We start from the raw sequence: 15,817 nt of genomic DNA, 5'->3' as shown, positions 1-15,817 counted from the left end.
ACCCTGCACCCCATGGGAGACCAGGAGAAGCACCTGGCTCCTGGCTGCGGATCAGCGTAGTGCCAGCCGTGGCAGCCATTTGGAGGGTGAACCAATGGAAAAGGAAGACCTTTCTCTGTTTCTCTCTCACTGTCTAAATCTGCCTGTCATAAAAACAAAACAAAACAACAACAACTAAAATAGGGAGAAATTCATCCAATAATTCATGAAACAAATATCTCATGCCTGGTTTGTGCCAGTCGGCCAGTCCTCCAGTTCTTGAGTGTCATGAGAGAGGGCAGAGACAGGCAATAAAATAAACACACAGCCATGTTAACCGGTTATGAATTCTGAAACAGGAAAATGGAGGAAGCTAACGAGAGGCAAGGTTTTATGCAGAGGGATGGGCTCAGGGATCTTGAGGGAGAAGCGTCTGAGCAGAGGCCCAAGCACAAGGAGCAGGCTGAGGGACAGATGCAATGGCAGGCTAAGCACTGCACCTTAGAGAAGTGCCCGGGGAGTATGGGAGGCGAGGTCAGAGGGAGAGGGGGCAGAGGGGGAGGAGAGAAGAGAAGGAGGTGCTGGTGATTGCGTTGCCAAGCAGGTTTCCCCTCTCATGTTGAAGGGGAGGGCATGTAGCTTAGCGGTTCATGAGCTGGTTAGGATGCCTGCTTCCTGCTAATGCACACCCCGAGAGGCAGCCGGGTGATGGAATTCCCTCCACGCCCATGGGAAGCCTGCACCGAGTTCCCAGCTCCTGGCTTTAGTTCAATCCAGTCCCAGCTGTTGAGGGACCCAGTGGAGAGGAATGGGCAATGTCTTTGTGTGTGTGTCAAATCAATCAACCATTAAATTCTGTTAATATGGATAAAATGCCGTTTGCTTGGTTATTTTCTTGGGGTAAATTCCTAGGTGTAACAGGCTGATTTTTTTGACAGGCAGAGTTAGACAGTGAGAGAGGGAGGAAGGTCTTCCTTTTCCGTTGGTTCACCCTGCTGCACCGATCTGAAGCTAGAGCCAGGTGCTTCCTCCTGGTCTCCCATGTGGTGCAGGGCCCAAGCACTTGGGCCATCCTCCACTGCACTCCCGGGCCATAGCAGAGAGCTGGACTGGAAGAGGAGGAACTGGGCCAAGAACCCGGGGTGCCAGCGCCGCAGGTGGAGGATTAGCCAAGTGAGCTGTGGTGCCAGCCACAGATTGATTTTTAAGAAAGACAAGTCTTGTACTCATGTCTGATCTTGGTAGAGAATAGGAATTGCCATGCTACCACCCAGTCTCTTTTTATTTTTGTTATTGTTAGAACTTTGCCTATATGAGAGGCAAGCAGCATTCCAGGAGCAGCAACACTGCATTTCCCAGCTCCTCAGTTGCTAAGGATGGGCATGGACACACCCGGCCATGACCTGGCTCCCCACATGAGGTTGGCTCTGCTCACCCAATTGGTTTCTCCCTCTGGTGCTCTTTGCTGCCCTAGATACACTGTTGATGTGTAGTGGACAGGATGGTGAGGAGGATGAATGGGGTGGTAGAAACAGAGCCGGCTCATGCCCACAGGGGAGGGGGCAATGGCTCTGCCACATGAAGGCCCAACTGCCTGCTGTCCCCATCTCAGAGCCCCCACTTCAGCCCTCGGACATGGATGCCGGTTGGTGGCCAAATACACTTCCTGCAATTATTTATGTAATAATGATCCACTTTTTAATTGAGGGATTTCCTAAATTCTGGGTGTCTTCTTTGTGAAGTCACCAGAAAGAACATTCTATGACCTGCTGTTCTGGGAGAATGGAGGACGGGACCAATGAGCACAGGCTGACCTTTGGCCAATCACTGGACCATCTGGAGAAGAGGAGGATCCTCCTCACAGGTTGGAAGCCATGTCCCCAGGAGCCTGCACCTTCCCTCACCACGCCCTCCTGGGACTCCTGGGACTCCTGGGACTTTCTCCTTTGGTCCAGGGAAACACACTCTCCATAAGTGAACTTCCTACAGGAATGCAAGAAGAATGGAGAGCTCAGAGCTGCAGCCTGACCTCCAAAGCCAGGGGGCTGGGGAGCAGGGCTCGTGGACTACAACCTTGTCCTTTGGAGCATGCAGGCCATCGGCTATCACTGTCATAGGGAGCGACTCATGGGCTGGCACTGCAATGCTCATGCAGATTATTCTGTTGTTTATTATTCTCAAGATTCATTTATTTATTTGAAAGAGTGAGAGAGAGAGAGAGAGAGGGAATGGAGCTTCCATCTGCTGGATCACTCCCCAAGTGACCAGCACTGCGCCAGGCCGAAGCCAGGAGCTTCTTCCGGTTCTCCCCTGTGGTTACAGGGGCCCAAGGACTTGGGCCATCTTCTGCTGCTTTCCCAGGTGCATTAGCAGGGAGCTGGATCTGAAGTAGAACAGCCCGGACTTGAACCAGTGCCCATATGGAATGCTGGCACTGTAGGCAGAGGTTTAACTCTCTGTGCCACAGCGCTGGGCCTGATTATTATTATTATTATTTTAACAGGCAGAGTGGACAGTGAGAGAGAGAGAGACAGAGAAAGGTCTTCCTTTTGCCGTTGGTTCACCCTCCATTGGCCGCTGTGGCTGGCGTGCTGCGGCCGGCGCACCACACTGATCCGAAGACAGGAGCCAGGTGTTTCTCCTGGTCTTCCATGGGGTGCAGGGCCCAAGCACTTGGGCCAGCCTCCACTGCACTCCTGGGCCATAGCAGAGAGCTGGCCTGGAAGAGGGGCAACCGGGACAGAATCCGGTGCCCCGACCGGGACTAGAACCCGGGGTGTCGGCGCCGCAAGGCAGAGGATTAGCCAAGTGAGCCACGGCGCCGGCCATGATTGTTTTTGCAAGCAAGTAGTTCTAGGTGTCTAGAACCCATTGTCAGACTGCGCGTTTCCAAAAGCAGTCATTAAAGTAGATAAAGAGTCACCAATCTCAAGGCAAATTTGATTACAAATATATACGTATATATAAACAATTAAGAAAATGCATATGTATATGATGTATCACACATCTATCTCAGTTATATTAGTATTTTCCTATAGGTGTTTGACAAGGCCTTAAAAAGATATTTGCTAAGGCCAGCATTGCGTTTCAGTATGCTCAACATCCACCTGCAGTGCTGGCATCCCAGATCAGAGTACTTGGTTTGAGTCCCAGCTGCTCCACTTCTACACTAGCCCTCTGCTGATACACCTGGAAAAGTAGCGGAAGATGGACCTAGTCCTTGTGCCCCTGCCACCCACCTGGGGACCAGGATCAAGTTCCCGCTTCCTGGCTTCAGCTGGCCCAATCCCAGCCATTGTGGCCATCTGGGGAGGAAACCAATGGATGCAATCTCTTGTCTCATGCTCGCTCTCTCTGCCTTTCAAATAAACAATATTTCTTAAGAACATATTTGCTGATTTATTAATAGGCTACCTGTTGAAATGAGATCAGGATAATTATTTTGAGTCTGTCATCACAGTGTATACATATAAGGAAAGAGAAACAAGCCAAAATAAGGTTTTCACACTTGTGCTGAGTCCTACGAACTACAGTCTATTGCTGGACTTTGAAAAAATTTACATTTTTATTTGAAAGGGAGTAGGAGAGAGATAAAGATGGAGAGACACATCTTCTATCCTCGGGTTCACTTCCCAGATGCCTACAACAATCAGGATTGGCCGAGGACAAAGCCAGGAGCCCAGAACTCAGTATGGGTCTCTCCTGTGGGTGGCAGGGACTCACGCACTTGAACCATCAGGAGCTGCTGCCCAGGGTGCACTATTTGCAGGAGCTGGACTGGAAGCCAGGTCGCAGGGACTCAAGCCAGGCACTCTGACACAGGCTGTGAGCACCCACGAGGTGCAACTTAACCATACTTCTCACGACTGCTCCCCCTTTTAATAGTCACTTACTGTCATTTCTATCTGAAAAGCATGGTGACAAGGTATTTCTCGGCTCCGGTTAGGTTGACACGGACGCAGGCCTCGAGCGCTCACTTGGAAGATTTCCAAGGGCTGGAGGAGATGTGCAGGACTCGGGGTCAGAGGCAGGGGTCTGGGCTGGAGGCCGACACAGCCTTCCCAGCAGATACCAGACAGCTCACCAGGTGCGTGGAGCGGGAGGCGGTCACATAGGGTATTTCCTTTCCTTTCTCTTTTGAAAGAAAACCACAGCAAAGTGGCTGTTTTTGTGAGGTTAGTGTGTTGGATTTGCAGAGAACGGGGAATGTTATACAAATAGAGTATGCTCTTTGTGATCACTCACACGTCGGTGCTGTACAAAGAATGTACGACCGCTTTCCTTTCCTTCCAACCACACTCCAGCCCAGTGAATACTGTTCTGTCTAACGTGGTATCTCGCCTACTTTTTATTTATTATGCTGCTTCTCAGCACAAATGAACACAGACACATAGGATTTTTTTTTTTTTTTTTTTTTTTTTTTTTTTTTTTTTTACACACACGAGACTGGGACTGTAGCATATGCACTGCTCTGCAATTGTTTTGTTAAGCAGTTGCCTAACAAGCTGTGGTATGAATGTGCCACAACTCTCAGCCAGCCCCTTTCTGCACTCAACATATGTGAATAGATGTGTGTATGTGTGCTTGTGTATGTGGTTTGTGTGTGCGTATATATGCATAAGGTGTTTTTCCCTGTAAGATAAATTCATGGAAGTATTACTATGCCAAAGTATTGTTCAAGTTACTGGTTTAAGTTATTTTTATGAGCTGGATAATTGCACATAGGCACTATGAAGTAAGCTTTCCCTTTTCCCACTCAATAAGGCAGAGGCATATTTGAGGCTTCTTAAATTCTTAAGGTCTTTAGCTTTATTAAGATCTTGTCCAAAGAGCTGATGTGTGTGTGTGGGTACATGTGTGTGTGGTCTATGAGATCTTGTCCAAAGAGCTCATGTGTGTGTGTGGTCTGTGACATCTTGTCACAAGAGCTGATGTGTGTATGGGTGCATGTGTGTGTGTGTGTATGGTCTGTGAAGCAAAGTCTGGCCTAACAGACCTTCACTTGGTAAATTATTGGAGATCTAGGATCAATCAGGGTTCATTCAGAGACAGAATCACAAGAAATAGGAAGATGGTTGAAAAATACACAAACATAAACATGCATAGATAAGTAGCTATGCCATCTACAATTATAGACATTGATAGATTATAGAAATCTAGTATGGCATGACTGTGGAAGCCAGGTGAGCCACCCCTGCCAAGCTGCCATCTGCCCACCTGATGTCAGGGCCCCAAGTGCACAGCACAGGCAGTGAGAGGGAAGCTGAGCATCAAACAGGCGATAGTCAGAATAAAGCAGGATGCATAAGCACACTAGCACCCTTGTCAGTTGTCATTGTCACTGATCCAGAGAGCACAGGTGTCTCACAGGTGCCAGGGCCATTTGAAATGGAGCTAAGCAGCTGGCCAGGAGGCAGAAGCCCTGCAGGATGATCTGGGGAAGGAGAGTCTGGGGCTGTCGTCCCCTCCATTTGAGCTCCAAACTCACCCTTCACTCCAGACCTTGCTGGCTCTCTCCTGTGGCCCAACTGACAGGATGTGCACAGAAAGTTACGTTCTGGTAAAGGTAGCTCACTCTTACAAGGTCACTGCACTCTTGATGCAAAAGACCACAGACAGCCCCACCAAAGAACACCAGTGTTCCAGCCGTGTTCTTGTCTGGTTACCTAGTTAACCCTCCGGAAATTACCCTAAGGGTCTAATCTAGAAAAATGCCCTTCTAGAAAGATTGGAAATTGCTCATGTGACACAAACTTACGCACGTATGAACACACACCCATCTACTGAGTATAGATACTGCCAAGGCTCCTATTCTCCACTTTGGATTCAATCGAATTCCCATGTTAACCATACAGTCTGTTTTCTATTATTCTATGACACCAATTCATACTTAAAAATGAACCATCTGAATGTTAAAATAAGGTCATCTGTTATTTTCATTTTTAAAATATGGTAGAATGGGTCTCAGGGCAATTTTTGGCTTTGGTCCCAAGCTCTTTCCGTAATTTCATGCTATTTGTGTTGTGGAATATTCATGGTCTATTGGATAAACTACACTCCTATGTCTCCAATCCATCAGTGTTCTGGATAGAAGAGGATCACTTTTCTGATCAAAAATGCCTGTTGACAGCAACATTTTTTATTTTATATTTAGGTTTCATTTCACTTGAGTCCTAGTTAAAAAAAAATACTTTAAAAAGATTTGTTTGGAAGGCAAGAGTTGCAGAGAGTGAGACACAGAGGGTGAGAGACAAAGACCTTCCACCTGCTAGATCGCTCCCTAAATGGCCACATCACCTGGGGCTGGGCCAGGTCAAAGCCAGTAGGCTGGAACTGCATCCGGGTCTCCTACATCAATATCAGATACCTGTCTCTCACGACTAGTATTACCTTTAGCCAAAGGCATCCTTCTTTTGGATCACTATTATAGGACATACACACATGATTTTGAAGATGTGTAAGCTAAAATATTTTAGAGTATTGGGGTATTCCATCAGGACATTAATGGAAGGACTGATGAATCTATACCAAGTTGGTTGTCCTCATCAGTCTCTGTAAAAAAGGGGAGCTTTTGGAATTTGGTAGTTTCTCCAGCTTCCTTTCCTATCTTTCATTGGGCACAATGCACATTGGGCACAATGCACATATCAGGTGGGGTAACTTAAAAGCATGCACCAGCTCTTTGCTGCCTTATGCTCCAAGGTTGATGCTTTTTGAGTTCTACTGAACTCACTGAGGTGAGGTACCTCCTCGCCACTGGGAACGATTTTTGCAACATCTCCAAGACAAACCATATGAGGGGAAGGCAGTGATGCGACAGTGTACCAAAGAAAAATGTAGACCTTCTGCTTTCCAAGGTCCCACACCCAGTGATGTCTAAGAAAATCTTCCTTTGCACCACAGAGTTGGTATAGAAGCTAAAGTTCCCAAAACATAGCATCTGGATCACCCCAGCAACTAAATATTCAGCTCTCTAAGCACCGTTTCAAAACTTCTTAGCAGGCCTGGGCTAAGGAAACTGTTAGAATATTTCTTTTGGTTCAGATGCATAGGTGTTCATAAAGACAACTTAGATTTCATCAACAAAGCTGCATTTCTAATAGCTCACGTTTCCTTTAGAGACTTGTTTTCCAAGTAGAGATTTTTGTCTTTGGGACAACATAAGGCTTTCTCTTGTGGAGATGGCAATTTTGATGTGAGTGATTACTGGCAAAAAAATTAGGATTCAAAGAAGTCTGGACAAAAAAGAAACCTGCCTCGAGACCTATGCTACCATATTTTAAAAATCAAAAAAGATGACCCTTTTCCAATTTTAAGATAACGGCACAATCTTTACTTCATGTAGAACATTCAATCACTACTCTATTTTAGCTTGAAAAGTATATTCATCTATCGCCTTCTTCTAACTACTATATAACATGCTCATTTCTCTTGAGTTCCTTAGATTCTGGATTCCTAAGAATGCCCCAAAAGCTGATTTCAGAAGTGGACTCAAGATGACAGAACAAGGTTAATGTTCTGTTCAACACTTATTTCTGTCCCTTCACCACCAATCTTGCTCTTACTGTATTCCACTTAACCTTAAGCAAGAGGAGGAATTCCCAGGTGAAATTTTAAACATTCACCCAACATTGTATGACTATCTTAACAAGACAGACCTAGCTTTTCTCCATAAAGTTGGGAAGACAGTGAGGAAGGAGCGCCCAGTGCTACCCATCGGGTAACTGTCCTCCGACTTCGGGCTCTCCTGTTCTGATGTGTTGCTGAGATCAGAGCCACTCAGGTAAACATTCACAGCTGTCAGTCATGCTGAGTGTAAGTGGGTCTTGGGACAGGAAGTGAGGAGATGGAAGATCAGGCATGGAGGAAAGCTTGGGCTGAGAAATTTCTCTGGATCCTCTCACATCTGTACAAGACCTGTACAGGGGAAGTTCTGGATGGTGAGAGAAAGAAGACCTCAGCCAAACAGACACACCAGGAACCACAGAGGGTGCAAAGCTTGCCACTGGACAGCCAAGTGCCTGCAACTTCATCTGCAGGCACACTCGGGGCTCCAACTTGCTACCAGCGTGGGAGTCTGTGGGTCTTGCGGACAGAGAGCCCACTTGCTGTAATTCTGTGTTGCAATTCTCCTCCATCAATTTGGAACCTCTTAAAATCTTATTCAACTTCATCGACTGAACTTAGATTTGATAGAGGTACACGACTCGTGGCTGACACTTGTAACGAAAGGCAAGTTAACAAGACAGGAGTGTTATGGTTTAGTCAATCATAGCTCTCTGTAGCAGAGTGGGTTTCAGCAATGAAGACGCAAAGATCCAAGGAAAACCTGTCTGTTACGCTGATGTTCGAAGAGGACTAGAAAATGATGCAGAACTGTGATGGAGAAAATGGGTACGAGCTAGCAGTAATGACTGCAGGGACACCCAGGAAGGCTGGTCTGATCAGATTCTTCCCAGCCTCCCTGGGTGTGGGGCAGGCCCTCAGAGGAGAATGGAGAAGGCAGAGTGGCCTTTATGGGCTCTCTGGTTTGCTCTGGGGGCGAGCAGTTGTGGTTTGTAGGAGGAAGAGGAATTCTGGCTTCCACGAATTGCTTCGGGGGTAACGAGGGGCAGGAGGACAGGAAGGTCAGGAAGCCTCTGCTTCTGCAGCCCTGGCCGCCTTCTTCAGTCCAAGGCACGCTGCACACCAGGGCCGCCATGATTCGGGATGTCCTGTTCTCGGCACTGACCACAAGCAGCCCAATAGACCTGCATTGCTTGGGAACTTTCCTGGTCAAGTGTCAGAGAACTCACCTCCAACTCCAGTAACAGAGGTAATTTGCTGGCTCAAGGAGGTAGCTTGCAGAATTCATTGCTGGATATTTACCTCTCTCAACCCCTGGCTTTGCTTCTCTTTCCCATGATGGCTGTGTTGCCCGTCCCCTGCTGTGGCCTTTTCTATTGCTGTAGGGTTAGGAAGGGAGTTCATGAGGGTCAAGGAGCTAAGAGACTTCCAGCAGACTCTGGGCTGTAGTCTGGCACCACTAAAACGCCACCACTTTCCGAGCCGATTGGACACACCTACTTTCCCATGATGCACCTGTCTCCTCCTTCAGGTAGACATCAATGTTTATTATGAGCTCCAAGTGGAGAGGTCATGAAACCTTCCCAGAGATCATCACTTGCATAGAACCCCACCCAAACTCTGCTCCTGTTGTATATTCAATTAGGGCGCCCCTCCCCCAATAATCACACTTCCTCCCACTCCTGTACTCTATGACTCTGCTTTAAGTTCATCTCTATGCCAATACAATGACCTTGGAACAAATCCAGTTGGGGACCCCCACCAAACCCAACACTATGGCAGAGGCCACCCATTGGCTGTCCTGGGTGCTGGTTTCTCATCAGCCCTTGTGTGATCCGAGTTATTGATCTAGTTTGGGAGTGGGTTGGGGGGGAGGATCCTTCCATGGTCCAAGTTCTTTATGCATCAATTGGGAAAGACAAGGAAAACAGAAGCACTGAATTTAACAAAGAACACTGAGTAGGACAACATTCAGGCATTAGATCAGTCTGCCTCTTCACCATCTGGGTAAGAACATGGTGAATGCTCCAAATACATTATCGCCGAAATTCCAGTACCAGCTTCTGCAGAGGAGACTCCAGGTCATCTCCACCGATTATAAGGTAATTAAAGAAACAAAAGCCATCTGCTCAGGACCTAAGACAGGGACACGAAAGCTGCTATTTCTTAAAGAATCTTGAGAGGACAACGAGATACCCCTAAGCCTTAGAAGTGGCAATTTGTCTTCTGTCAACAAAGCGCTGTGTCTCCCTCTTAGAAGTCAATCTCTCTCAGCTGCCGAGACCCTGTTCCCTCTGCAAATTGGATAACAAACAGGATGGAAGGGGGAGGGGCCTCCGCCCAGCCTCCACGTGTCCTCACTCCAGGTGCAAAGATGTAGGATTAACGATTTAGGATTGGGTCTGCCCAGGGAGGGGGAAGCACACAGGGTAGAGGGGGCCCCAAGCTTCTTCTCGGACCCCCATCTGAGCTCTGCCAGGCTCTAACACGAGCCGCCCAGTGGGTCCCCTGGATGTGGAGAATCAAAGGACAGTCCTTTAGGCTGCAGACCCCGAATAACATTGTGATCAGTAATCAAACATTTGATAAGTAATCAAAGTCAGATTTTGAGCCTCATCTACCTGGCTTCTGGTTCTATTCCCCACCTGGTTCAGAACTCAGGTAGTAAAGATCCTCCAAATCCCAACATTATAAGCCGTTGAATTCAGAAATGAAAAAGGTTGTTTTCCACAGTAGCAACTGCATGATCACCTACAAATGGTGTTTGCAGGTGCAGCTTCCAACACTGAATTGAAACAGATGCCGGAGAGTTTTCCTCCCTATACAGCTAAGAGGAGAGCAGTTCCAGCTAACCTCAATGACTCTCACAGCCTTGTGGGGAGTCACAGAGCGGCCAGTGACAGTCAAACGCTCTGCCACTCGCCACTCCCATTCTGGCTTCTGGATGCTTGCCTTGTGCCTTTATCTGCAAAGTTAGCTTACAATTGGACTGATCTTAAAAAAAAAAAAAAAAAAAAAAAAAAAAACCACCACTTTTTCCTTTGTTTTATTCTAAGCACCTGTTATGGTATCTAAGTGTTAGTCTTTAGATTGGAGATGCATTTTAAAATTCGCAACACTTGGCCGGCGCCGTGGCTCAACAGGCTAATCCTCCGCCTTGCGGCGCCGGCACACCGGGTTCTAGTCCCGGTCGGGGCACCGATCCTGTCCCGGTTGCCCCTCTTCCAGGCCAGCTCTCTGCTGTGGCCAGGGAGTGCAGTGGAGGATGGCCCAAGTGCTTGGGCCCTGCACCCCATGGGAGACCAGGAGAAGCACCTGGCTCCTGCCATCGGAACAGCGCGGTGCGCCGGCCGCAGCGCGCCTACCGCGGCGGCCATTGGAAGGTGAACCAACGGCAAAGGAAGACCTTTCTCTCTGTCTCTCTCTCACTGTCCACTCTGCCTGTCAAAAAAAAAAAAAAAAATTCGCAACACTCCTTCAACACCTAGACATCCTCCCCCCACCCAGTTCCTATATAATTAGGTTTCCTTCACAATTGAAGACAGAATGCCAGAACCCTGAGATTTTTGGGTGCAAACCAAGGCTTTCAAGGCCTTCTGTCAAAGAGAAATCTTAGTAGATTAAGTGATTGAAATGACGTGGCCCCAAAGAGGAGCGCACACTAAGCCATGTGGCCATGTGTGGGGCTGCTGAACTGGTTTTGCTACTGAGGAAGCAACACGGAATTGTTAAAGTAGTAATTACATAGAGAAGCTGCTCCTTATGAGAATATTTGGCTTAACAACTAGGCTGCTACTTAGGATGTCCACGTCCCACAGTGGAGTACCGGATAATTAATTCAATAAAATTAATTAAAATTGAGGGGCTGGCACTGTGGCGCAGCCCGTTAACGCTCTGGCCTGAAACACACGCATCCCATATGAGTGCCAGTTCAAGACCCGGCTGCTCCATTTCTGATCAAGTTCTCTGCTATGCCTGGGAAAGCAGTAGAAGATGGCCCAAGTCCTTGGGCCCCTGCACCCATAGTGGGAGACCTGGAAAAAGTTCCTGGCTTCGGATCAGCACAACTCCGGCTGTTGTGGCCAATTGGGGAGTGAACCAGCAGATGGAAGACCACCCCCCACCTCTCCTCTCTCTGTGTAACCCTGACTTGCAAGTAAATAAATAAATCTTTTAAAAAAAATAAAAATAAAATTGGCTTCAGTTCCTGGCTTCAGCTGCCATTCCCGTGGGAGACCTGGACTGAGCGCTCAGTTCCTAATTCTGGCACTTTCAGTGCCTATTTCTCTTTGTGTCTCTAAAATTATCAGAAACTAGTTCTTCGATAAAGTTTTGAAAACCACTCCTTCCCGTTGCATTTAGATCACTTTTCTTTGTCTTTACAATTTGTTTAGGCTCATTTCACTTCCAAGTTAATGAAGAAGTCCAGGCCCTGGTCATGGAAAACCTCTTAATCCCCCTTTTCCTCCCAAGAGCATAGAACCAGGGCATTGCACGCAAGGCACACCGGAGGACAAACCCTGTCCCGCAGTCTCCTGTCGTGTGTCACTTCTCCATTTTCTCATGCACACACGACCATGAGAATTGGTGTGTTTTGGGGGGAGTGTTTGTTTCTACACGGAAAGTAGAGCAGGAACGACCGAGTAACCTCCTTCTGTCTCTGGCAGAGACGGCAAACACCTGGGTAACAGCCCCACCGTCTACTCTTAGAAAGAACCCAGCCGGCACACGCCACCCTACCGGAGCCAGGCGTTCCCTCCAGCACTTCCCAGCGTCCATCTCTTCCTTCGGCTCTGGAAATCCTTCTTGTCTTCAAGGTAGAGGCGAGCACTCCGCTCTCGAGCACAGACTGTCTGCGGAGTAAGGCCTGCTCTCCGTGGCCTCGCTCTGGGCAGGTTTTATGGGTGCTGCATTCTGGCCAGGTGTCTATAGTTGATGCGTTCTGGCCAGGTGTCTATAGTTGATGCGTTCTGGCCAGGTGTCTATAGTTGATGCATTCGGGCCGGGTGTTTACAGTTGATGTGTTGCTTCTTCCAAGTAATTTTGTCTATTTGCACGGTCATCGTTTTGGCATCTCTTCCTTTCGTGCTTTATTTATTTATTTATTTATTTTGACAGATATACAGTGAGAGAGAGAGAGAAAGAAATGTCTTCCTTCTGTTGGTTCACCTCCCAAATGGCCGCTATGGCTGGAGCTACGCTGATCTGAAGCCAGGAGCCAGGTGCTTCTCCTGGTCTCCTACGCGGGTGCAGGGGCCCAAGCATCCTCCACTGCCCTCCCAGGCTACAGCAGAGAGCTGGACTGGAAGAGGAGCAACTGGGACTAGAACCCAGCGCCCACATGGGATGCCGGTGCCGCAGGTGGAGGATTAGCCAAGTGAGCCACGGCGCCGGCCCCCCTTCCGCACTTTTTAAGACCCTGCACAGTGCGGGCATGGATCTAGATCAGACAGACGCAGTTCCTGCTGACAGCGGGCAAAGCAACACCACCTAAATCTGCCTCTCCAACCAAGCTCCAGAACCCAGGCACGCCGACTTTCCCTTGCTGCAGATTGACGTTAGAAAGGAGCTTGACCAGAGAATGGTTGCAACCCAAGAAGAGTGGTTCTTAAACAAAAGCTGGGTTGCTTTTTAAACCCCACATTTTGGGAACTCAGGATCTGGGGAGAAACTTCTGTGACGTATGTTGGGGTCACAGAGATGGCTAGCAAGAATTTTCCCTCCAGACAGCACAAACCCCATCATGTGTAAATTTCTGGCCACAAGGCAAAATTACACACATGCAAACACACACATACACACCCTGGCACACAGTTGCGGGCACATTCACACACCCAGGTACACGCACTCACGTGCTCACACACACACCCCCTCCTTGGAAACACAGTCTGAACCATTTTCTTTTCTCTAAGACTGGTCTGTGATAAGAGCCATATTGAAAAGCCACACAGAACAAAGCAAACCTCCCTGAAGGCTAACGCACAAGACGGCATTTGGAAAAGCGCTCCAATCACTGCTCGCCGCATAAGGAATCCCTAATGTGACCCGTGATCAAACCGACTTCCTTGTTAAGAGCAGGAACGTCAGGGAAGACAGAGCCTCCTTTGTCTAAAAGAGGCTGTGGGAGCTCTGCCCCGGGTCCCCAGACACCCCTAAGTCCTCTGTTCTGAACGCGTAATTAATTCGTAAGAAGCCAGGTACCCCAGCAGCCGCGGCTGACAGTGGGGCCATTCAGCAGCCACCAGACGTGAAAGGCGTTCAAAGCCGCCAAAATGCACTCCTGTTGCCCGCGGAAGCGGGAGACGGTGACCTCTGGCTCGCAGCCCCGACTGTCACCCGGTAATGCCATTCCTAATGCATTGCAACTCCCTCCTAACTGCTGCAGAGGACTTTTGCAAAACCAAAGGTGACTGGTTTTAACCCAGAGCAGGTAGGAGGTCCCTATTTGAAGTCTTGCATTTCTCCGCCTAAAATAACTTAAAAGCCATGCAAAAAATGATCGTTTTTCATTTGAATATTATTTATAGCCCCTGCCTATATTCCTGCAGGACTGTGATCTTTTTACTCTTTCTATGTTGAACCTTTTATTTAGTGCAGCAGCAAGCCTTCGACTATGATGTAGATTTAAAATATATTCTCTCCAAAATTAAAAAGACATTTAAAAAGTAAATAAAAGCCATTCAGAGAGTACTGTGTTCCTGGTTTTCCTGTTCTTTTCAAGGGCTGGAGAAAGAGTTCTTCATGGAGAACTAAAGGGAAATGCGTTTGCTGTTCAGTTGTAGACTATTTTTAGACAGTTTGCTTCCTGCGGGGGACTGATCACGTTTCCCCTGGAAGACGACATCCAACGTTCCGTAGGTTCAGCCCTGTTCAGCCTCTACCAGTAACTCAGAAGATGTCAAGCAGCTTTTTCACCGTTTGAAATACCACGAGGCACAGACGGATGCTTGAAGCAAGAAGCTACCTCAAGCTGAAAACGATCCTGATGTCAGAATCAACAACAATGAATTCCCCAGCAATACACAGGGAAGCTTCACGTAGGATTAAAAAATCAGTTACGCAAGAACAGGATAAAGGAGATGTTTCTTGAGCCCATGTGAGAAAAAAATCTGGAGATTTTATCATAAATTCACTAAAAATTGGCGATATAATTTGTCTACTAAAGATCTAACAATTTGGACTGCATTAATAAAAGGTTATTTGTATGTCAGTTGCTCTGTATTCTGCCCTAGACAACTTATCTACAATAATACATATTTGGTAAGATGTATTTACTTGTTTACTTAAAAGGCAGAGTGACAAGGAAGGAGGGAGGGAGGGAGGGAGGGAGAGAGAGAGAGAGAGAGAAATTTTCCACTTGCTGGTTTACTCTCCAAATGCCTGCAATGGCCAGATAGGGGCCATGCTGACGTCTGGAGCCAGGAACTCCATCCTGGTCTTCCACATGGATGGTAGGATCCCCAAGCACCTGGGCCATCACCTGCTGCCTCCCCAGGTGTGTTAGCAGGGAGCTGGATTGGAAGCGGAGCCGCTGGGACTCCAGCCAGCACTGTGGTATGGGCGCTTGTGTCACAGGTGATGGCTTCACCTGCTGTAGCACAACGCCGGCCCCTGGGTATGATATCAAACTCTGGACATTGCCTTTCAGAGTGGCCTGGCTTGCTCAGAAGGTTCAGATGGCATGGGGTTTGGAAACATAGTCAGATGGCTGGGACAGAGGCAGTAGACAGCTGCCTGCCCCGGCCTGAGCACGCACCGCTCGGATCCTACACACAAGGCCGTTTACCTTGCCTGCACTGGGCTTTCTTTTAGAAGCTGTGACTATGCATTGCTGGGCAGTTCTCATTATGTAAGGTTCTTTTTTTTTATTTCATTTTATATGAGAGAGAGAGAGAGAGAGAGAGAGAGACCCCATTCACTGGTTCACCACTCAGATGGCTGAGCTGGGCTGAAGGCAGGAGCTTAGAATTCAGTCTGGGTCACCCACCGGGTGGCAGAGGCCCAGGCACTAGAACCATCCGTCTCCTGCACCTTTAGCCGGAGTGGATCAGAAGCAGAGGAGACGGGGATCAAGCCAGACACTGACGAGGGACGTAAGCACCACAGGCTCCCCTGTCCTCATGCTGACCCTGCCATCTGCTGCCGCCACTCTTGACTCTCGGATTCTTACCAAGTATTACCCCTGTCACTCTTCCTGGACAAACCCTCTGAGACTCGGAAGCCCTGTTATGACTCCCTCAGTTAGGGAAACCTACCAATTCAATAATAAGCA

The sequence above is a fragment of the Lepus europaeus genome, chromosome 15 (genome assembly GCF_033115175.1).
Source record: "Lepus europaeus isolate LE1 chromosome 15, mLepTim1.pri, whole genome shotgun sequence".
NCBI classification, from domain to species: domain Eukaryota; kingdom Metazoa; phylum Chordata; class Mammalia; order Lagomorpha; family Leporidae; genus Lepus; species Lepus europaeus.
This window is presented reverse-complemented; position numbering follows the sequence as displayed.